Source organism: Fukomys damarensis, unplaced genomic scaffold (genome assembly GCF_012274545.1).
Source record: "Fukomys damarensis isolate Sample0158 unplaced genomic scaffold, DMR_v1.0_HiC HiC_scaffold_8, whole genome shotgun sequence".
Classification (NCBI taxonomy): Eukaryota; Metazoa; Chordata; class Mammalia; order Rodentia; family Bathyergidae; genus Fukomys; species Fukomys damarensis.
The window spans coordinates 27,755,126-27,778,866 of NW_022900920.1; the positions used below are offsets into that span (position 1 = coordinate 27,755,126).

Here is a 23,741-nt window from a genome sequence, read left to right on the forward strand (position 1 = left end):
GTTGTTACATTCAGTCAAAGCTAAATGAGATTGATTCCTTGGTTGCAAAATGGTTCAGCCCATGCAAATCAAAATTTTATGAGAAAACTTTTGCAGATAAAGTATTTAACAAATGTCTGTTAACAAAATAAAGGCTACACAGGTATACAGTTTCCCACAGGTGATTCTGTGCTCAGTGTTGGAGTATGAAAGCCTTCCACTTGAGGTCTAGAAAATGGCAGGAATTACTACTCTTTCCAAATCTGTTCAACATAGTATTTGAGGTTCTCTTCCAGACCAACAAGAAAAAGAAACAAATACATGAAAATGGGAAAGGAAGAGAAACTGTCACTTCTGAGACCATGAACTTCTATATGGAAAACCTACACATTCCACCTAAAAACTATGAAAACTAATAAATAATTCTAAGAAAATTACAGGATATAAATCAAAATAGAAAAATCAATAATAAATCTGTTTACTGAAAATGAACCACCAAAAGGAAAATAAAAAAGTAATCCCATTTACACTACCTCCAAATTGATAAAATACTTAGTACTATTTTTAAACAAGTAGGTGAATGACTTATGCACATGAATACTATACTATGAAATGTTGGTGAAACAAATTGAAGATACAAGTGAATGTAAAGCTATCCTATGTTCATTAACTAGAAGAAATATAGCAGTTAAAATGTTCATATTAGGGCCAGAGATATAATTCAGTGGTGCTGCACTTACCATGTATAAATATGTATAAAAATGTTCATCATTGTTAATTATTAGTGAAACACAAATTAAAACCACAGTGAGGTATCAACTTACCATGGTCAGAATGGCTATTATAGGAAAGATGAAAAACCAAAACAAAACAAATCTTGGTTGGAAAGGAAAAAATATTTCTTGTTCTGTTATACTCTGTTGGTGGAAATACAAATTAGGACAGCCATGATGGAAAACTGTATGGAGGCTCTTCAAAATAATAAAAAACATAATTACTCTCTGATCCTGCTATCTCACCTCTGAGTATATAATTTAAAAAAATTAAATCAGTTTTTACAGACCTGTCTGCCCTCAAAGTTTCATTGCCACAGCAACTAGACAAGAAAAAGAAATAAAAGCAATAAAGATAGGAAAGGAAGAAACTAAACTGTCATTATATGCTTACATTATGATACTCTACATAAAAGACCCAAAAAATTCTCCAGAAGACTTCTGGACTTAATTGACAGATTCAGTAAAGTAGCTGGATACAGGTAAATACTAAAAAGTCAATATCCTTCTTATACACAAATAACAGACTTCCTGAGAGTAAAATAAGGGAAACAATCCCTTTTACAGTAGCACCCCCCAAAAATAAAAACTCTAGGACTCAATTTAACAAAGGAAGCAAAAGACCTCTACATTGAGAACTACAACATTCTGAAAAAAGAGATGGAAGAGGATATAAGAAAATGGAAAGGCATCTCTTGTTCCTGGGTAGAAAGGAACAACATAGTGAAAATGGCCATACTTCCCAAACTGCTATACAGATTCAATGAAATCCCTATTTAAATCCCAACAGTATATTTCACTGAACTAGAGAAAACAATCCAAAAATTCATTTGGAACCAGAAGAGACCTAGAATAGTGAAAGCCATTCTAGGCCCCAGAGACATGGCAGGGAGGTATCACAATTCCCACCTTGAAACTATACTACATAGCCACTGTGATAAAAATAACATGACACTGTCAAAGTAACAGATTTAAGGATCAGTGGAATAGATAAGAAGATGCAGAAACAACTCCAGACATAGTCAGCTACCTCACCTTCGACAAAGGATCCAACCATCCTCATTGGAGGAAAGATAGCCTCTTTAATAATGTTGGAAAAACTGGCTTTCCACTTGCTAAAGATTAAAACTAGACACCTATCTTTCACCATGCACTGACCTAAAATTAAATTATATTAAAGAACTAAATAAAATAAAAACAACTTGTTGAAAGATAAGTTAGGTAGAACTCTTAAAGACATTGGCATAGGAAAAGACATTATGAACAAATCCTAAGTAGCACGGGAACTACCGAAAGAATTAACAGCTGGAATTAACAGCTGTGATTGCATCTTTTTAAAAAGCTTCTGCACTGCAAAAGAAATCACCAACAGAGCTAAGAGACAACTTATAATGTGGGAAAAAAATTTTACCAGATGTTTCTCAGTCAAAGGTCTACTATCTGGAATATAAAAAGAACTCAAAAAAATTATGACCCCAAATATAGAGACCTAGTTCAAAAACGGGTATCTGAAATGAGTAGACATTTTTCAGACAAAGAAGTAAAAGCAGCAAATGATCATATGTAAAAAAGTTCAACATCACTGGTCATTTGAGAGATGCAGATGAAAACAACACTGAGATTCCTTCTCACCCCAGAAAAAATGGCTGCTATCAAGAAATCAACCTATAACAAATGCTGGTGGGGTTGTAGGAGAAAAGAACCCTTCTTTATTGTTGGTGGGAATGCAGACTGGTGCAACCACTGTAGAAATCAATATGGAGATACCTCAAAAAACTAGGATTAGAAGTCCATTTGACCCTGCTATTCCTCTTCTATCTTCCCAAAAGAATTAAAAGAATCATGCCACTGTTATATGTGCTCACCCATGTCTATAATGGTACAGTTTGTAATAGCTAAAACTTGGAAACAGCCCAATTGCCCATTGACTGGAGACTGGATAAAGAAGAGGGTGTGTGTGTGTGTGTGTGTGTGAATTTATAAAATGGAGTACTACAGCCATAAAGAATGAGAAACTAGAGACATTTATAGCTGTGGGCATGGACATGAGGTCTGTACTTCTAAATGAAATTAATAAGACACACAGGTATAAATACCAAATAGTTCTCTGGTGTGAAAAGCTAAAAGTAAGTAAGGATCAACAGGTAACGGGTAGAAAGGTCTAAAGGAGTATGGGAAGTGTGTGGGGGGGGTGAAAATTAAGAAGGGAAAAGAAAAAACATTGAAGCAAGGTCTTTGTAAATACAGCAGGGTGGAGTGGGTGAAGGGAGGGCAGGGGAATGGGGAAAAACAAAAAGCAAGACCTGTGATGTAGCCATCTCAAAGGTGAATGTAACTGTACCGTGTACCTAAAAAGTACCAATAAACTTAATGGGGAATAAAAAAGGTTCATTGCAACATGACTCACAATAACTAAGTTATGGAATCAATGAAATGCCCACCAATGGATGAATATATATATATATGTTGTTACCCTCTGAAGAAGAAAGAAATTCTGTCCTTTCTGAAAACATAGGTGGAACGAGATAGTTATGCTAGCTGAAGGAAGAGAAGCACAGAGAGACAGATGTTCGTTCTCACATGTCAATTCAAAAACTCAGAGTAGAACGGTGACTGCAGCAGGCTGGTGGTGGGAGAACTGGAGCATTGTAGTCATTCAAACTGGAAGAGTATATTTGGTTGGAGTTCTGAGGTTTATTGCACAATGCAGTGAATACAGCTAACAATAGGGCATTGTATGTTCCAAAATTAGTGAGAGAGCAAATTTTAATTTTTCCCACCAGAAAGATATGTTAGATGTTTGAGTTAAGGTACATGTTAACTGGTTAGATTGAATTATGCCATATTTTATTCGTAAATCACGATACCACTTTGTATCTCATACATTTCTATTATGTATTATTGACTTATAATTTCCATGGTTATGTTTTTGGTCCTAAGGTTCATAGCTTTTAAATGTCTGATGCTTTTCAATATTTGGAAAGTTGCATTTTACAGCTTTGCGATTTTTGAATTTCTAGGATCTCTGTATTTCTTCGCAGTTCTGTCTGTAAATCAGAGACGATTCTTTTAGCTCATCTCTCTCCTAGTGACCTTGATCAATTTAGCTGCCCACAGCCATCGTAGTTTTTCAGTATGCTTTGTTGGAAATCCCTTGTGTGTTCTTACTGTGTCGAAGGTGCCTTTCATGTCTTCACACTGTTGCAAAGGCATCAATCCCTTCCAGCCTGTTCTAACAGTTCCTTACGTTTGGTTTCTCACTGTCATTGTCAATTCCATCTATTTCAAATATTCTTACAGCAGCACCTAAGTCTCAACATGAATTTTTTTATTGGTCAGTGGTCATTACTATTACATAATAAGCAACCCCCAAATTCACAAAGCGTCTGCTTTGGGGCTTATGGTATTGATTTCACTCAGCTGTTGTGCACTAGCCTCAGCTTCAGGCTGCGGCTTCAGTTCATGTTTACTCTGGGTGCGTTTGTCTGGAATCCCTCACCCTGGGCAGAAGAAGCAGTGGCCACCTGGAACGTGCTGTTCTCGTGTTGATCATTAGTGTCAAGAGCGCAGTCCTCTCTGTCATGAGTGCAAGCATTCCACTGGTGAAACCATTTCTCTACTATATCTGCTGAAGCAGTGTAGATTTTTTTTTTTTGGTACCAGCGTTCAAACTTGGGTTCTTGTGCTTGCAAAGCAGGCGGCAGAACCACTGAGCTAAGTCCCCAGCATCAAGCAGTGTAGACAGAAAGTTTCATATTGTATGATAGAACGAAATGTATAGATAGCCTGCTCATTACAGTAGGGTACTGATGTAAACGACTGCTGTGATGTAACAAATATGAAATACAAGTGCCTCGGAGTGTCCCCTACTTTAGAAACAAGGCCCACGGCTCACTGTTCTTACAAATCACTTCTGATTTCCAGAATCTTCTGAATTAAAATGTAGTGACTCACTCTGAGGATGAAAATTGTCAAGGAAAATTTATTTTTATGAATTTGACAACTGATCATTGCTCCCAAAAGAAAGGAAGGAAGAAAATGCAGTAGGGCATATGAAGAGTCAGTAAAACTGAAGAAAATTATAGCACTCAGAGACCACTTGGTCATGAAGATGAATAGCACATTTTACTCTATCCATCCTGGCCAGGGTGTCCCCACGGCACGAGAGACTGGTCCGAGTAAAGGCAGGAGAGCCAGATCACAAACAGCCAAACAGCATCTTCTGTCTCTCTCTCTGTCTCTCTCTCTGTCTCTCTCTCTCTGTCTCTTTACCTCTCACATCAATCTCTGTCTCTCTATATCTGTCACTATGTAATTTTTCATAGCATAATGTTTAATATATATAATTTAATTTAATATATTATATACATAACTCAGCAAGGGTTAACTTTGAATTTGGCTGGCATTGAGGGACTAGTACTAGGATTCTCTATCCTCTTTGAATGCCTTTCCAAAAAATACCCTGACAACTTCATATAACACTTTTATCTTTATAGCATACATCAGGAAACTCTGTTCTTCACTGCTCAGACAGGCAGGGTGGAAAAGGCTGTTTCTATGGAGATAGATATCTTGTGTTTTGTATGGCTGCCCCTCTGTCATTACTTTCCAGCAGTCCACAGCTTTGAGAACCCAACATGCAAATGAGATAGTCATAGAGATGTGGATAAAGAAGACGGAAGTGAGTGGGTATCCAGGGGAAAGTGTGATTGTGTTAGTCCCGGAGGACAGCTAAGATGTTTTTCACACTCCTATCCACAATGCCCCCATAGGTATTTAGCACATTATGCTTGTTAACTGAGACTGAATGGATTTGTTAAATGGTTAAGTATCCACTGGAAATTACCACTGTGAGAGATTTTAAGTGTGTAGATATTACTGACTGACCCCTTCGTGTTCGTCTCAGACCAGAAAGCGTGAGGAATTAGGCACAGAATTTTCCATCCATCCCACTGATGGTGCTCTTTCCTCAGATTCATTAGAAGAGCACTGTTCTCTCCATCGGGTTCTTCCTTCCGATATTACCCGGCCCTTCTCGCTCCCTTTCTCTCCTGCCAGGTGCTTTAGCGGTACTGTGTCCTCCACGCCCCACAGTCCCCTCGCCATGCCTGTCACTAAGGTGTTTTTGCTGTCTTATATTCCCATTGATTTCTTTATGGACATAAAACTTGGCTGAGGAAATTTTCTCATAAATGGAGCCCAGGGATATTATATCAAAAAGAACTTCCTAAGACTCGGCTGTATGACATGACACAACACGTCCCCAGGAGCAACAGTAAGAGGCCGATCACTGGAGTTATTTAAAACTCAATTGGACAGTCATGGCGGATGTGCTGGCAGGAATTCCCTCACCTAACCCACACCAGAATTAAAAAGACAAAAAGATCATAAAAGAATTTTTCCTCTTGAGTTCGGTTTTTTCTAAACTGGATACTATAATTTCTGCTGAAACCAGCTGTATTAAAATAGACAGTAAGAATCTCTGCAGTTTTGCACTCATATTGCCTGAGATTGTGAAACAAACAAACAAAGAAACGAACAGTGAGACTCCTAAGGAAATCTGCAAATATAAAGGAAGGCCTGTCTTTGTGAACAATAGATAATGTTATTTAGAGATTGGGTAATAATTCTACTTCTCTTTCTGATTGTGTGATAAAAAGAAAAATATTGGAACAGTCAGTAATGACTACTAATGTGATAAAATAAATCTTCCTAATTTATACATCACTTCCTGCAGTGCTATAGAGCAATTTTGTCATCAAAAATATAAACTTTACCTTATGTTAGTATATTTTATCATTAAGAGATTGATGTGACTTTTAATATCCATTTATCGCTAATGTTGCTGCCATGACTATGATGCTTATTATAACACATACCAGCCTTGAGGAACATTAGAGAAAATCCCCTTAGCCAAAGGCATGTGAAATATGTAAAATGCTGCATTGCTTATTTTGGATGCAACTCTGTTAAAACCATATTACTGTTGTGACTTTTCACTCTAATATCATTAGAAGAAAACTATTCTTGGGATGTTCTGAACCATTAGTAAAAATCCTGTTTCATAAAAATTCCTGTTCATGTTTCACCAACCATTTTATGTAAATGGAACTCATTGTTTCTGCAGTGCTTTCACAGATACAACCCATGTAAAACTCAGAATGCCACGTGGTACATACCCTTATTAAAGTTACTCGCTCTGTGGAGAAAATTGAAAGACAAATGGTTTGTTCATTGAAAGTAAGGTCAAACTCAAAGCCAGTTTGAATTCAATAACTCTAATCTCTTCTCTTTCTCAAGCATCCTCTTCCATTTTCCTTCTCATTTTTTTCTGAGAACTTATTCCCTGAAAATGTTCCAGTGACACATTTTCTATTCTCATTAGCCTTCCATCCTTCTACCCTCTCCTCTGTTCTACTCTATTCCTGTTCTAAAACAACATACATAAATATTTACAGGATTGTTGTCATTGCTCCAGAAATTAAACAAAGTCTCATTTATTTATATGTATTTTAGTTGTCATCAGCAAAGAAGCAATCATTCAAATTAATTTATATGTGCCTCTTGGTTAAATTATTAACCTTCCAGTTGATCAATCAAATAATAGATCCATTCTGGATGTTCACTCAGCAGGACTCTCTGCCTTCTTTCCTCTTTTACCAACTCCATCCACCCACTGTGTCAGCACGTGCTCTGAGAAAAACTCCTGGGAATAAACAAAATCTTGAGTTGGGTGTAGTTTCCTCAGATAGGATTGGTCATGTCTGTCCTGTCTGAGTTGGGAGGAGCAGAGATCTGTCTTTCCACTAGGACTGGGAATTATTGTCAATGTCAGAAACATTCAACCACTTTTAATCTTGATCTTATGAACAAAAAGTCAAAGAAGCCAAGCTAATAAACAAATAAATAATGATGTAATTGCTGTGAATACTTCTCAGAAGATTAAATTACCTCAACGAACATTTTAGTAAGACTTTTCTCCATTGTCTGGGTGAGCACCGAGCCCTACGTGCTGTCAATAAATGTTTAAAATGTATATAATGAGTGGAGACAAATACAATACTACATATTATATCTATTAAGTATGAGAAGAGACAAAACTTAAGGATATATCTGCAGGAGCCTCACTTGCAAAAGGGCCCAAGAAACTTTATGGGGTACTGAAACTGGTCTAGATCTTAGTGTACGCACTCACACAGGTAGACAGGATAATTTATGAAGTTTTACACTTATTCAACTTTTTAAATATTTCAGTGAGGAGGGGAAGGGGAGTTTGTGAAAAGCCTTTTACTTTATGTTGGGATCTTTGTCCTATAGAAAATGAAAAGAACCAGTATATATTAAGCAGTGAACTGTTTAGATTTAAAAGAATACTTAATGGAAATCTGCAACATTGACTGGAAGCCTGTTTTAGGACTATATAAAAGTGATGAGAGCTGAGAAAAATAAAGAACACAGTGATCATTAAGACGGTGGAATGAGCAGTATATAGTGTGAGTGGAAAATGGTACAAAAGAGAAGTTAACGCTTTTTTCTCAAGTAATTTTTGATAATCACAACTGAGTTCATTCAAGATGATCTAACTACTAATCAAATTTAAGGGTGACTTAATCATCTTCTTCCTGTATTTCCTGTGAAGTATGTAAATAAGTATAAGAGTGCGATTCACCAGGGAAATTTCTTGGCTGGTGAGGCAAGCTTGTAAGTTCTTAGAATATACAGATTCCAAGTCACTGTCGTAGTAAAGAGTGTGTCCAGAGCTAGTTCAGATTAAAGAGAAAGATGGTGTGAGAGTAATAAGAATTTTAGTATAAGTAAGAAAGAGCAAACAGAAGGCGAAGAAGAAAAGCCATAAGAAAACCCAGGAAAGCAAAGGAAGACCTAAATGTTTACAGAAATCCTAAAAGGAGAGAGTTTGAAGGATTAAACAGACAGTGGAATCAAACCTACAAAGTGAAATAATGAAGGGATTTTACAGTATGCTTTAAATCTGAGCATTGGTGATTACTGGGACACTAAGAAGTAAGGAGAAGTCACATAGGTAACGTGGGTAAAATGCAATGAAACATGAGCAAATATGGGGAAAGCACAGGGATTAGTAAACAGTTATTACTCAAGTAAGTTGGAAGTCAAAGGTTGAAAACCAGATCCATGAGTTTTTAATTAATGCTACTCTTAGAATATGAGAGTCTTGCAACCGTACTTGAGGCTGGTGTGCCATTTCAAACAGTAATAAAAAGAGAAGACAAAAGTGTAGAATTCACCTTACTACTCAAGTTTGGTTGTGGTAGTCATTTATGCTGCATTTAAAAAATCTGTACTGTGTATGTTCTCATTATGAAATTGGGCATACCCTTATTTTCACAATTATCAAATATCAGAATGTGTAAACTTATATTTCCCACACAGAAGTTTTGATGACCCCCTATATCCACTCAGATGTAAAGTGTTTTCTTTACCAAAGCTGGAACAACGTCAAGGGCAGTTGGCCTCTCTCTGCTAAGATCCCACTTGGTCTGCTGAACCCCCTGTCTGTATCCATGGCCACAGGCAGAGATTGGTTTCTCTTAGGACTCATTAAGATCTGAGCCTTTTGAATAAACAGACACCTCCACGGGCTAACCAGGCACTTCCCACACGTGCCAGTCAGAAATAGTGGCATCAGCTCCATTCCTTCACCAGAGAGAAAATAACAGATTTCTTATCTCTTTCCAATGACTGTTAATGTTGGAAAGAACTATAGTGTGACAGTTACTCTGTAGCACTTAGTGAAATGTGTGAGTGTGTTAAACTTTCAAGACTACAGAGACTTATTTGCCAGCTCTGACTTTGCGGTGTGTGTTTGTTTCCAAAGTTGTCAGGCCTAGCCTGACATTTATGAAATATTCCATTAGTCTCCATTATTGAGGACAACTTCACAGCCCAGGGAAAACAAGCTGTCCAGTGATGTCCCTGCCAATAGCTTCCTACTGTTCCCCCATCCTCCTGATACAGAGAACTTTAGTAAATAATCTAAAAACCTACAAAACATTAGGAAAATGTAAAATGACTTCTGTCTCTGAAAAGCAGTCTGTTTTGTTTAGTTCAAAGTTAACAGACACTGTTAACAATTGACCTTGAAGTGGGACATCTGGCCTCATCCCTAACCTTGACCACCCCCTTCCTGTACACAAGAATAGACAGCTAGGCAGATCTTAAGGTAAACTCCCTAACTGCGAAGAACTGTTACTTCTGGGTTAAAGTGAACTGTCTGGTTTCTGTAATTTGTACGCAGGTAATGGGAACTGAGGAAATGAAATGTAACCACCTGAATGAGATCGTGGCTGTAAAACCTATAAAAGTGGGAGCTGCAACCCAATAGGAGGTCGATCACTGGCACTGCCTTTTTGAATGTGATCGACCCTTTGCTGGCAAAATAAACTACTTATTATTTTACTTCCATTCAGCTCCTCTGTATGTGCGTGTCACTTGCTGGTCCCTTCCACAACACCCCAAACGCTGTCCTCGCTCCCTTGCTGAGGACACTCATTGTGTCCCTGATACCCTCCCCCCAGGGAGCACTGGAAGCTGGAAAGTGATCCTGAGAGGAAGAAATGTCCTCGGCTCACGGCGTCCACTGGGTGATTAACACAGTAGCTGTGGAAGAGTAGCCAAGGAGCTGGGATTGTGATTGAGCCTCTGGAGATTTGATCTCCCTGGCTTTGTGATGTGACCCGTAGCATTTTACCTCACTGGATAACATTTTTCTTCTTTGTAAGAGAAAAGGTAGAATTACAGGATTGTAACCATATTTTTGAGGTAGAAAGTACATAATTCTTTGATTACTAGAGATCAGTAAACTTAATTTTTCTCATAATTTTTCTCACAGTGGTTTGACACCTTAAATACCCCTGTGTCATTCATAAGGATGTGCTCTTACAATTTTAAGTGTCACTACTACAGTGACATGACAGCTACTTAACCTCCTATTAATGCCTATTAATGTGTCTTCGATTTGTGTGTGTGTACAAAGTCAGCACATCTCAGACACCTGCATTAACAGAAGAGCATGACTGTGCATGTCACAAAATCAAAGGATCAAATTCAGGGCATGTCACAGGTTCAGTGCTTATATAATTTAACCTCTCTACACCCGAGTCCCATATCCATATAATTAGGAGAGTTACACCTACTTCAGCGTTGCCAGGAGGATTACAGGCAATAATGAAAGAATGGAGCACAGAGCCAGACTAAGTATCCATGACAATGCAATTCTTTTTGTTTGTGTCTTTAGAATAAAAATAGAGCAAATCTACAGGGTCAGTGATTATCCAGTTCTTAAGTAAAATCCTGATCACTAACAGTTAAGCAGGATGAACATCTTTCTCCTGTTTGGTCTGTTGTAGAAAGCAGGTATATAAAATCATGAGATTTCCTCCCCCTGCATATATAAACAATAAATAAATATAACAATATTTAGTGCTTGACATGAAATAGGAAATACATAACATTATTTTGGGGAAATATATATTTAGAAAAATGGAATCCAGACTTTTTGATGAATACTATTTCTTTACATTTTTTATTTTACTCATTTTGAAAACTGTTTATGGCAATGATCTGCTTAAAATTCACCCAGTGATTTTCTTTTATGCCAGTATCCTAATACATGCCCATTAGGATACAAATTAATAATTTCCTGTATTTTAATGCAAAGGTATACTGTATTTACAAAAATGGAAAGGCCTGTGTCAGTTCCTCAGCTATTAAGTTTCACAAATATTATATGTGACTTATTCAAGCAGGCTGCAAACCTAGACCATGCGACCTTCTCTCCTGAGATTACCTCCACCTGTGCCCCCTTTAACAGGGTGCATTAACCTTAGCTCATGCTAAGAAGGTATATGTCATACTCTTTCTTATTTCATGTCCTTATTCTTGACCAGAACAGTAACCAGTGAACATCTACTAACAGGTCTGTGTGTCAAGTAGAACAAAGTCATTCCTCCAAATGTCCCAGGACCACCTTCAAATTTAATCTAAACATCTTTGCATCAAATGTTTAACTGCTCTAGACATTCTCCAGAACTGACCTTCTCAGTATTAATAATAAACTATCAAGCTGTGAAGAGGAAAACTCATTTTATATCTCAATCTATTCAAGCCAATGAAAGTGATCTGTTGGACAGATATGGATAAGCGCCTTCCCATCTGTTTGTTTCGTTTTTCTCACCCGTAACAAAGGAATTGGACAAATCGTCTTTGACATTATATTATTCTGTAATATTGTATGACTCCAAGTGTGTTTGAGTAGCTCTTGTGTACCAGGCCCACATGTTTTTCAAGATGTGTAAGTGCCCTGGCCAGTGCTGAGTAAAAACTTCCTATTCCATCACTGTGTAGAAGTCTAAGGTTATGGGTGCACTGAGCCATGGGCAATCAGCAAAGACATGGGAGATTCTTTCAGTTACGTATCTTTCATCAACTTCTGTGAAAGTAAGAGGGGAAAAGTATTCAGGTATCTCTACCCTACTTACACAAGTAGAGGTACTTTTAGTTCTTTAATGACAATACAGGGAAAAAGTTTCAAACTTGAACAAATTAGAGGGGTTAAAAAAAATCTCCTTCTTGGCCCAACATTTCTTCATGTCTTACACCTATCTCCTTGATCTAACAAGTATTTAATAAGCAGCATTTTTTTCTGGACATAATACGTGATGCAGGGAACTTTTGAGGGAATGAAACATAACCATGGCTTTCTAGGATTTCTAAAGGAAAGATTGCTCCTGTAGAATAGGAAGGTGGGCAGAATTCAGCCCATTAGGCTTTGCATGTTGAAAAGGCCTTTGGGCAGTTCACAATTTGCCACCTTTCCAAGTGTGACTTAAGAGCAATTGTGGACCTTTCTGAGCCTCAGTTTCCTTAACTAAATACGTGGTTAGTAAAAAAACAAACATATTTCCTTCTTAAACCTTTAGTGGAGAGCAATGATAACACAGATCCTCAGATAAAAATGTTATGATAGTTGGGCTGGGTACAAGAGAAATTCCAGGGAAGATAGGCACAGCTTGGTGTAGATGTAAGATACTATAGGATGAGCAAGTGTTTCTTTAGCAATTTAGAAAACACGCCCCAGTTATCAGATTGTGACTGAGCAACAGCAGGACCCATTATTTTGGGACTCTTGGCCCTTTACAGCTGATACTGACTTCAGATGTCCTGAGACAGAAAGCAAAAAAAAAAGCATGGATCCGAGGTATACAGTGATTGCCTTTTAGACAGTGTAGCCTGTTATTTCAGCCTCACTTTATTTAGTCTTTATTTCACATGCTGCTTTTCAGTATGTGTTACCAAGTAGAAATGAGGTCAAGGGTAACAACCCAGGAATTAATGTACTAAATACTTGATATTTAAAATTTCGTGAACCTCAGGATGCACATGGCATAGATGGCATTAGGTGGAAGAAGAGGGGAGGGCTTGAAAAGGGAGCAAACTAGTTGGCTATCGAAGTCAGTGTCTTTCTAGAGAACACAGAGGTCTTGTGAATTCATTCTGAGACCCATATGATCTGGGAAATCTAAGGAAAACAGAGTTCTCAAAGTATCCTCTGATCGGAGGGAGAGCATCTTCTTAGGATTGGCACTGTATGACCTGCTTCCCCAGAGAACATGAGTAGTGAGTACCGAAAGGGTGTTCTGTTTCCCGCCCCCCAAGCTGGTTATCCACTGCACCCTCTGGTCTTAGTAGCCTACGTGCCTTATGCTAACACAGAGAACAAAATGGAGACATAAGGGTGAGAAAGGGACAAAAATTTACTCAGCTTAGACAGTGATCATCCATCATTTTAGTCTTCATTAATGAAGTAGCTAAATTTTCCCTTCATAGACCACACATTCTCCACCATTAGCCTTATACATGAGTTAGAACTGAACTTCCTCACAGATGTAAGGTACTTACTGAGCCAAAATAATGTATTTTTCAAAGTGGAGCCGGGAACCACATCATAAACATCAACTAGCAACTATTAGCAATGCAAGGCCTGTGCCCGGCATACACCCACTAAGTCAGAGCCTACCTTACAGCAGAATCCCAGGTGAATTTTACTAACATGAGTTATCAGACCCAGATCTAAACTAGTGGTTCTTAATTTTCATAGTCACTTGAATCACTAGGAGGCTTTAAAATAAAATTAATTAATGCCTGATTCCCACTCATGTGTGTATTGGCATAATTAGTAAGAGATCTGCCTCAGCATAAGTAGTTTCCAATGCTCTGCAGAATATGTTAATGATTTTCAACCACTGACTACCCTCACCCCTTAGAGCGATTGCTTCAGAGATGAGTACAACCTGATACAGTCAGTGTGAGGATGAGCCTGGACCTGTCTTCTGATTCTGAGGGAATGCTAGCATCTTTCCGTATGGAGGCAGTGGTAAGCACATATGTGATTCAGAGCAGCTTTACACATTCTGGGAAAGGGTCACACCTGCCTGAAAGCAAAACCAATACATGCAAGAGAATAGAGCTAAATAAGAGGAACAGAGTGAATCTTGGTGATATTTTTCCAAGCCCCACTTTAAGTCATTCTGAAGCCATTTAAACTTTGCCTTTGTGGTTGTATGAGAGGATAGATCCCTATTGAGTTTACTGTTGTTTCCTTGTTCTTTTTAATTGTGTGTAACAGATGATATCTTAATTGATATACAGAGGATTAATGGACAGATTCAAGGACTTTGTTGCTCAATTAAAAGATGATGAATGATGAATGTAACTGTACTGTATGCCTAAAATGTACGAATAAAGGAAAAAGATGAAGCAGAATTCACCAATCCATAATAAAGAGAAAAATTTTAATGTTTGAAAGGAAGCTACTAAGTTTTGAGTCCATAAACTGAAGACTACGGTGGGTTAAATTTCAATTTTCTTAACTAAATCCATGGTTAGTAATAATGCATTCCTTTCTTAAGACTTTAGTGGAGATAAGTAATAAAAGGACAGAGTGTAAGAGAATTAACTTTGAGGGAGAAGAGTTGCCAGTAGTCATCTGGCATGGGAGAAATGGAAGACCCAGTAGCTACTCAATCCAAGAAAATGGAAGTCATGGAACAAGACAAATCAAAGATGCAATACCTGACCAAAGTCAAAAGTCTGGAAGCTCACTGGAGAATCGCTGGTTTGAGTCTGCATTTATCAGGCTGAAGAAACTAGGAACCAATGTCCAAAGGCAAGGGCAAAGAAAGGAGCTCTTCAAAAATGGAAGACCTTCCTTTTTCTTTACCTCTTTATTACGTTCAGGCTGCAGGACTATTGTTTGGTGGCACTCAAATCCAGGATGGGTCTTCTCTCCCATTGCTGTACTGCATGTCTTCACCTACAGATGCACCCAAATTGTGCTTTACTAATCTGCTAGGCATATCTTAATCCATCAAGTTGACATATCATGGTTGATGGTCACAATATACAAAGGAAAAACTCCTTTGATTAAGTAAATTTGCAAAGCATATTCTCAAAATTCATTCTAAGATAATCTAAATTCTCTCAAGGTTCCATTAAATGCTGAACTAAAAGATATGGTTGAAATTGTCCTCCATAAATATATTTATTAACAGTTGTTTTTTTTAAAGTTTGAATGTTCTTTTTCTTTTTTCTTTATTGGTAGATTTTTGGTGTACAGTACAGTTACATTCATTATTGGGATCTTGTCCTTTTCATGATGTATCTTGGTTCTTATTTTTTCCCCATTCCTCTGCCCTCTCTTCACCCCCTCAACCCTTCCCAATTTACAGAGACTTTGTTTCCATTTTTTTTCCTTTTTCTTATTTTTTATTAGGGAAAAGCTAAGAAGGGAAAATAAAAAAATAAATAATAAAAATAACAGCTCTTTGAATTGGAATTTTAAAACTCAGTTGGTGCCTATTAATTGGCTCTAGTAGAGTGGAATTAATAAGAAAGGATGACTGGGCTTAGTTTCTTTTAAATCTACAGAAGCACACCCTATAAATTAGGAGGACTGACTGATTTTTTTTTTAAAAGAAAACAGGTCAGGTGTGGCAGTGCATGCCAGTAATCTCAGCAGTAGGGAGGCTGAGGCAGAAAGATTAACCCTCTGAAGCCCAACCTGAGCTACATATCAGTTTGAGGCCAGCTGAACTGCAAGTAAGAAGACCCTGTCTTAAAAATAAATAAATAGCAAATGAATTAAAAAAGAAAAATTACCAAAGCAATTATTTTTCAGCTTTCATTAAACTTCTACTTAACACCATGGAAGACTGGAGGCTTTGATTTTTTATTTTTCCTTCAAAAGCGGTTGAACAATTGGTCTCTAGTCTCTTATCCTGTTTTTTTTTTTTTCTTCAATCACCATCACCTTTAATAACAATTAAAACAACAACAAATCTTATTTAATGACCCAGTTCCTTAGTTTTACCATATTTTATTGGGTTAAGAATATATAAATGGAATTTAATCCATGTATCCTCATGGACTTATCATGACATCTGCCTTCTGGAAAAGTTTTTGCCTATCCAATGTAGTTCTATTTACTATAGATATTATGTTTTAAAGAAGATAGGTGTCCTTCCTACTTGAACAATTTATGTCAATTGATTAGTAACTTTTTCCCTCTTGCCAGACATTTGTAATCTTGGTTCAACTCTCCTGTTCTTTGAATTCAACTATGTCAGACACTTCATGTAAATATAATCATGCAGTGTTTTTCTTTCTGTGGCTATCTTATTTCACTTGTTATAATGTCCTCATGGCTCATTTCCATTGTCACGCTGTAGAATGACCCTTTTCCCATTGCATGTACTTGTTCTTAAATGTGTCTTGTCAGACATCAGTTCTGCCTTCTTGAACAGGGGTTGGAGGCAAGATTCTGATTTACAGGACTTGGTAATCCTTCAGTGACTTAGTATTCTCCCAAGGATTTCTGCCAGTAGAAACTTGGGTTCTCCTTCCATTGAAATGGTTTTCCACTCATTTTGGGAGGGCTTAACATGGCAAAAACTGGTAACTTACCTGCATGAAATTTAGGTATAGAGAATGTTTTTATTGCCAAATAATCTCAATACTTTTAATTATGCATTAACTTTCAGGAACCCAGATATTTCTTTCTTAAATGGAAAACACAGTATTTTGCCCATGACAAGATAGGAGGGAGGGGAGAGGGAAAGGATGAAAAATATAATTATGTATTATGTACATATACCAACTCCACTTATAAAATATAAATATTTTGTACTGAAAACATGTACAAAAAAGGAAAGGGGATCAAGATAAATGGAGGAGGAAGGGAGGAAAAGGAAAAGGGATTTAAAAGGAATTAAGATACATTATGTATATGTCCTAATTTTTCACGAGTGTAAGCATTATGTACAAATGCACTAATAAAGCAGTTTTCAAAATGTCTCTTCAAAAAGGTCTAATTACTACAAAAGTGACAAGTAATGAAACAACAGTAGCAATAATGAGAGCAACAACATAAATATTCCATCTATAATAATTTCAATAGTTTATAATTAAAAGACAAGCTGTCTGGCTGGTAAGAATACTAACAAAACATTATGACATTATGCCGATCCTTTAGGGAAGGGAGACAAATTTTGCTCAACATTTTACATTTCACTTGATTTGATTTGTGGCAAAGTAAGGCAGCTTAGAAGTAGTGGATCTTGTCAATCAGTAAATAATCATAATTGATTTGAGAATTTACAAGATGCCATCCTATGATGTTTTCTGTGTTTACTAAAGAAAAAATTTAGTTCAAAATATACAATGGGAAGAACAAAATTTTACTGCCTGACAAAAAAAAGAGTAATCTTCAAAATGAATTTTGAAATTGCATTTTGGATGTAGAAGTGACATCTCCAGTTCTCAGGAGGCATGGGGTGGCATCCTGAGAGTTACTAGAAATAAAAGGCTCAACACGTCTCAGCTGCCAGAAGATTTATCTCCCTTTAGAAAACTGTATACATAAGAATTTTGTTTTATGTTACAACAAACACACATAAATTTTGAAGTGCAGTGAGAGAAAAATTGAATGTTAAAAAGTAAAATTTGAGATATCATAGTCATACATGGATTGTTGTGGAATATTTAGTCTGTGCCTGGATTTATGCATTCTTTGCCCTGGCCATCAGGCTTATCTGGGAGGAATTGCTTTTGGAGAACACTTATCTAATCTCCTTGCCACTTTGCAGGTCAAGAAATGCGGGAGGTGTGCATATATCATTGTGTTATGCTTTTAATTCTTTCAGGAATACACCCAGTATAAGAAAAGCTGGATCAAATGAAACCTCTAGTCCTAGTTTTTTGAGAAATCTCCACACTGAGTTCCACAGTGGTTGCTCCAGCCCACATTTCCACCAACAATGGAGAAGTGTCCCTTTTTCTCCACAGCCCCACAAGCACCTGTCATTGGTTGATTTCTTGATAGCAATCATTCTGGAGAGAGACGGAATCTCAGCATTGTTTTAATTTGCATCTCTTGAATGACCAGTGATGTTGAATATTTTTTTCATATATTTATTTGACATTTGTACTTCTTCATCTGAGAAGTGTGCCCATTTGGGGATTGGGTCTTTAAATTTAGGTGTTTTTATTTTTTCCTGTTCTTGATATATTCTAGATATCAATCTTTTGTGTGAGGAACAGCTCGCAAAAATTTTTTCCTGCTCTATTGGTTGTCTCTTTCTTCTCTTGGTGATTTATTCTGCTGTACAAAGCTTTTTAGTAAGATGAGATTCCAGTTGTTGATTCTTTGTAATATTTCTCATGTGATTGAGGTTTTGTTCATAAAGTCTGCCTACACCTATGTCCTCAAGCATTCTATCTATTTTCTCTTCAACAGATGTAGTTTTTCTGTTTTAATATTTAGATCTTTGGTCAATTTTGATTTTAGTTTAATGCTCGCTGAGAGACATGGGTCTACTTTTAGTCTTCAGCACATAGAAAGCCAGTCTTTACACCACCATTTATGAAAGAGGCTATCTTTCTTCCATTGAACTTTTTGGCCCCCTTTTTCAAAGATAAGTGGCTTAGTGTGTTTGGAGTAGTTTCTATATCTTCTAATCCTTTCCATTGATCTTCAGATTTTTTTCTTGCCAGTACCATGCTGCTGCTGCTGCTGATGATGATATTATTATTATTATTATTATTATTATTTGTTATTGTTTTTTCTTGCCAGTACCATGCTGCTGCTGCTGCTGATGATGATATTATTATTATTATTATTATTTGTTATTTTTGTTGTTGTTTTATCACAGTAGCTCTGTAGTATAATTTTAAGTCAGGGATTGTGATGCTCTTGCCTTGCCTTTGTTGCCCAGAATTGTTTTTGCTGTTCTAGTTCTCTTTTAAAATTCCAAATGAGTTTTAGGATTGTTGTCTATTTCTGAGAGGTGTGCTCTTGGATTTGATTGGAATTGTAGTAGCTAAATCTTGGAAACAACCCAAATGCCTATCAACCAATTAGTGGATGAGGAAGACGTGATTTTTTATACAATATAGTACTACTCATCCATAAAGAAGGACACACTTGAGATAGGTATAGGTGAATGGATGAACCTAGAGACCATACTCTTAAGTGAAATAAATCAGACAGAAATGTGTAAATACCAGATTGTCTGGTGTGAAACACTGAAAGTGTAAATAAGGACTAAAATATATGATAGATAGAATGAAATAGGAAGAAAAGTTCAAATGGGAAGGAGTACAGGGGAGGGGGAAGGGAGAAAGGAAGGGAAGGAAAAGAAAAAAATGAGAAAAGAAAGATAAAATGGAAACAAAGCCCTTACAAATAAGAAAAGGAAGAGAGGGGAAGGAAATGGGGTAAAAATAAGAATTAAGATATATCATGTACAGATACAAATTCCATATGATGAGTGTGATCATTAGGTGCATCTAAATTATACCAACAAACTTAACTAATCGCAAAAAAGAAATGGAGGGGGCTTAGGAGACCAAGGAGTCTTGTCCAGCCCACACAGGGAGTCACCATTTCTTTGTCTCCAGGTTCTTCCCCTGATAGTGCTTTGGGATGATGTTGCCTAGAACTGGAATGGAGTCACAGGGCTGCCACCTCTGCCCTGGTCTTTTGCCTCGCAGTAAAAACACATCTTATGGAATGCTCTTCCTACATACTGCCCTGCCTGAGTTTTTAAACACTGTTTATTCACCCTGGCAGCACTCTCCTCATTGAGGAGCCCTGGGCACAGATCTCTTTGAATGTGTCCCTAGTAAGATCACCCATCAAATCATTTTATTAAACAAATGCTTTTTACATACCCAATATAGGTTAGGCTTTGTGGGAGGTGAAAGGAAATTTATGGAGTTTATTATTATCTGGTCTAATGGAAGAGAAGGAATAGCATAAAAATATTCAATTAACAAACACCATACGTTTCTCCTTCCTGCTCCTACCCTAACAGGAGTTTTAATGCCATGAGAAAAATGGTCAAACCACGCTAGGTAGAGGACACAGAACTCTACTCTAAGCCAACCAAAGAAAGGAAGTGTATACCCCCGTGTTGTTAACAAATGCTGAATTGAAATGCGGAAATAAATTACACCCAAGGCATTTGTGATCTTCATTTTCTCTCTACTACAAGCAGCTTGAGACTTGACATTAAGGTTTTCACAAAATTTTCTTTCCTGTTTCTGTTGATGAACAATTGTATGATTTCTTGCGTAAACAAATCTTTATCTGTTTGGGGGATTATAACTTGCAACATCTATTGTAGAGTTTTTTAAAGTTGGAAGTCATTTTTATATCCATAATTTCACTGATCCAACATTCTGTGGAATGCAGAAACAGACAATATCATGTGGTTTTTATCAGAAATGTTATTATTCCACCGTCATTTACTGAATGCCTGCTTAGTGACTATTGGGTGATACAAAATCTAAGTTGAGCTGCACAAAGCTTGCATCTTATAGGGCCAGGAGTGTGTATGCAAATAAACCACAGTACAGTGCGATTAATGACTCACCCTCACATTATGGTTTATATATGCAATATAAGTATTAGTGTTGTCTTGCAAGGAGAACTAGTGTCAATGTTTGAATAGTTTGGAACACTCGGTATTTTATGGTGAGGATAGAATGTCTTGCCTGGGGACCCGCAACTTTTCAGTGATGAAACCTGGGCTCAAGTGCTTCTTTGTGGCTTCCTTTCCCAATCCTAGGTGCCTGTGTTAATACTGAGCTTCTACGTGGAATATTTCCCTACCTTAGGAGGATGAGAACAAACAATTTTGATATGCTTGATTTTAAGCTACATTTCTTTGGGTGAACCTCTTCTTCATTACAGCAAGAACTTTGTGAGCAAAGTGATAATATTGTTAGAGGAGCAAATGCAGTCTAAAAGAAGGACCATTTTAGCTGTGGCCTCTGCTCTTGTATTGTGAATTTGCTCTTAATGCCTTTTCCCTAGGAATTTAGGAATTAATGCCTTTTATATCAACATGTGATTTGTAAAATGACACTAATAAAGACTGCTCTCTGAACATGGTGCCGTTTGGCAATTAATCTCTTTACCCATAACCCCAAAATCTAAAAGAAAGGGAAACTATCTCTCTGAAATAAGATCACATGCAGACTAAGCTAGAGTTCAAGTAATGAAAGGAAGTCAATTTATAAATAAATACATTTGAAATATTTATCACTCTTAGGCCAAATTTTGACTATTACAAAATGTTAATAACATTTACTTAATAAAGAGTTCAATAATTTAGTCTTTTTAAGACAAATGAAATAATGTTTTACCTGTTGTTCACAGTCCAGTTCCAGCTGCTTTAATAATTTATGCATATTTTTATTAGGGCCAGGATCTGCTAGACTTGTGAATATGGCTACAGAATTGTTTAGAAGCTGCAATTGAATGCCTGAATTTCTAAGCATGATCTAATGAGACACTGTTTGTTTTTAAAGGTAAAGGCCGGGAATTTGGCTCAGTGGTTCGGCCATCTGTCTCAAAAGTGCAAAGCTGCCTTCAACCTCACATGTAAGTCGTGCATGAATGTGCACATTTAAGTCCTTTGAGAAAATATCAAAGAATGTGATAGCTGTGCCATACAGTCAGAATGTATTTTTAGGAATTTATTAAGCTGTTTTCAAAAGTAGCTGTACAAAGTTTGAGTGAGGTGATGCATGCCCATAACCCCAGCCCTTATGGTAAGACTGAAACCGGAGGGCCGCACGCCGGAAGCAAGGCTGAGCTACTACACAGTGAGTTGGGTGCTGTATCACTTTGCTTTTCTTCCAGCAGTGAATGAGAATGACTTGCCATGTTCCGTATCCTCACCAGCACTTGGTAGTGTCAGTGCTCTGCGTTTTGGCCATTCCCTTAGGAAGCAGTGTTTTCATTGTTGCTTTAATTTCTCCTTTCCTGGTTATGAGATGGGTAACTCATTTCATATGCTTCTCAGTCATCTGTGAATCCTCTCTGGTTAGATACTGGTTAAGGTCTTCATCCTACCCTTTTATAGGGTCATTCATTTACTTATTGAAATTTAGCTAACAGTCATTTATCAACTGTGTCTTTTGCGTTTTTTCCAGTCTGGAGATTTTCTTTTCATTCTCTTGGCAGTGTCATTTACAGAGCAGAACATTTTAATCTTCATGAAATTCAAGTTATCAGTTCTGCCTTCATTCATTATGCAATTGGTGTCATATGTAAAATACCAGCAATAAAATCAAACAACAACTTTCCCAGATTGGACCTGGAATTTATATTTGACAGATAAGGAACAGAAATTATTATTATCTGCCCAAGAAATATTTGTACAGTGAACTGCTGGAATAAGGACTTGCACCCACATCTATCTGAATACCAAGACTTTACTTTTAACAAGAGGGAAACCTGCCTTCGTAAAATGTAATGTTTTTATTTAGAATATCTAATTTGAAATCTCATATTCAAAATTAAGCCCACTGTTTTATAATTTCTCATTGAATTCAAGACAATGAGTAAGAGCTTCATTTTGTACCAAAAGCTTTATCTTGGGTTAAAATGTTTTATTAAAAATAGATGTTCAGTGAATGCCAAATTTAGCGGCTTAATGAGATTGGGCACAGCAGTTCAACAACTGATCCGTGCATCTGACTTACCCAGATGTATCTCGCATAGATCGCTGGGCTCTGTGATCTCCACCGCCGTCATCTTCAGCTTCTTTTTCAGTACAGCTGGGAAGTTGCTGATCATTTGCATCTCTAACAGATCTCCCAATTTTACTAATGCTGCTGGTTCATAATATGCATTCAAAGCTGCCATCTTAACTGTCAGGTGATTAAAGTGGTTCATTGTTGTTAAATGACTGTGGCTTTTGTACCTTCTGAGAGCAGTAAGAGATCAGAAAATTTGTAGTGTGAAAATGGAAAGGCATACTTCCGGTTTAAGGAACGTGGCTAAATTCCATAAGAAATAAAAAGTGTGGCAGGGCTTTGAAGTGATGGAGAGCAATGTGATGATGCTAGGAAGAAGGGTAAAAAAGTCATGCACTGGTGGCTTATTCTAAAGCCAGGCAAAATTAGGTGAGGACCAGGATGGAGGTTAGTGTCCTGTGTGTCCCCACTGCTGTTGCTTTATTGGATGAGTCCGTGATTACATCGCTGTGTAAGCTCCCGAGTCACTAAGGCTTCTACCTGATGCTGCTTATGTCCTGACTGAAGAAGGCTCTCCCCATGTGCTTCAGGGTCCAGCTCAGTGGAGCCAGCTCAGAGGTGACCGCGTGCCTGATTAGTCATCTTCCTCAGTGGTTCGCTAGTTCTCCAGCCTCTTTTTTTTTTTTTCTGCATTTCCCAATGTGGTCAGCCTTCATTTATATGGATGGTTTGGATACCAGTATCCTGGATTGCATCAGAAGATTGCAATCTGAAATTAAGGACTTTGAAACCACCAGAATGATTTTAAATTTAAATGAGACTCAGATAAAAATAGGATGTATTGGTACAGCCGTCAGGAGAAATGAGGGCTGACAGTTTAATTTCTGTAAATGGTGTAAGCGAATG

The 23,741-nt window shown here is 37.3% G+C and overlaps 1 long non-coding RNA gene across 1 annotated transcript in view; it reads left to right on the top strand.

Annotated features, from left to right (window-relative positions):
• The first annotated feature begins 21,692 nt into the window (after positions 1–21,692).
• Positions 21,693–23,741, top strand: part of LOC104863825 — a 474,833-nt gene continuing 472,784 nt past the window's right edge. Inside the window, exon 1 of the long non-coding RNA XR_004516309.1 lies at positions 21,693–21,735. This is a non-coding gene — a long non-coding RNA (uncharacterized LOC104863825). The remainder of the gene's footprint in view (positions 21,736–23,741) is intronic.